Here is a 1318-nt window from a genome sequence, read left to right as displayed (position 1 = left end):
CCTCCAGATTAAACACCACCCCAAACCCCTCCAGACCTGATACCACCCACCAGCCCCCCTCACCTGTGACCCCCCCAGGCAACCCCCTCCTGACTGGACACTGCCCTCAGCCCCCTCCAGACTGGACACCAGCCCCCCTCACCTGTGACCCCTCTCAGGCTGCCCCCTCTAGACTGGACACCACCCCCAGCCCCCTCCAGACTGGACACCACCCCTCAGCTCCCCTCACCTGTGACACCCCCACAGGCAGCCCCCTCCAGGCTGGACTCCACCCCCAGCCTCCTCACCTGTGTTACCCCCCCAGGCAGCCCCCTCCAGACTGGACACCACCCTCAGCCCCCCTCACCTATGACACCCCCCTATTCAGCCCCCTACAGAATGGACACCACCCTCAGCCACCTCAGATAGGACACCACCCTACAGCCCCCCTCACCTGTGACACCTCCCCAGGAAGCACCCTCCAGGCTGGACTCCGCCCCCAGGCCCCTTACCTGTGACAAACCCCCAGGCTGCCCCCTCCAGACTGGACACAACCCCCAGCCCCCTCCAGACTGGACACTACCCCCAGCCTCCATCACCTGTGACACCCCCCAGGCAGCCCCCTCTAGGCTGGAAACTAGCCCCCTCCATACTTGCCACCAAACCCCAGCCACCCTCGCCTGTGACACCTCCCAGGCAGTCCCCTGACAGTCTCACTGTCACGCTGTCCCCTCATTCTGTCCCTTTTTCACAAACATCTAGGTCAGACATTACTCACACTCTATCTATGACAGGCAACACTCACTATACACCAGTTACCCCAGTCAGGTTTCCACTCCATGTCCCTCACAGTGGACGGGTGTCACGTGAGCGGGTTTACCCCAAGGGCCACATATGCAGACTCAAGGGTTCCCCGTTCCTTCACTGGCGTCTGCCATGGCATCTGTAAGAGGGAGCTCGCAGGCGCCGGCTACAGGACGCTGCCCGCAGAAAGTCAATTCCGCGATCATTGAGATCAAAACAACGCTCACGTGTCGCGTCTGCGGGTCACGTGACGTGTTCATCCGTCTCACTCGCGGATCAGGTGTCGCGGAAGCCTCCGCTATTTAAGCGCTGAACTTCCACACGTCCGCGCTTCACAGCTGTTCTTTGGAGGGTTCTGTACGGCGTTTGGATACCTTGTGTTTCACGGCTCTTGACTCTTGGACTGTTTTCGGATTTGCTTTGCTCACGTCTTTGGCTCTGTTTGCTGGATCATCTCGAACTCGGAACGCCTTTTGGACTGTCTTGGATTACCCTGAATTGGACTTGGCATTTTTCCTCTTCACTGCATTACGTT

Source organism: Ambystoma mexicanum, chromosome 6q (assembly GCF_040938575.1).
Source record: "Ambystoma mexicanum isolate Mex_15411 chromosome 6q, UKY_AmexF1_1, whole genome shotgun sequence".
Lineage (NCBI taxonomy): Eukaryota > Metazoa > Chordata > Amphibia > Caudata > Ambystomatidae > Ambystoma > Ambystoma mexicanum.
This window is presented reverse-complemented; position numbering follows the sequence as displayed.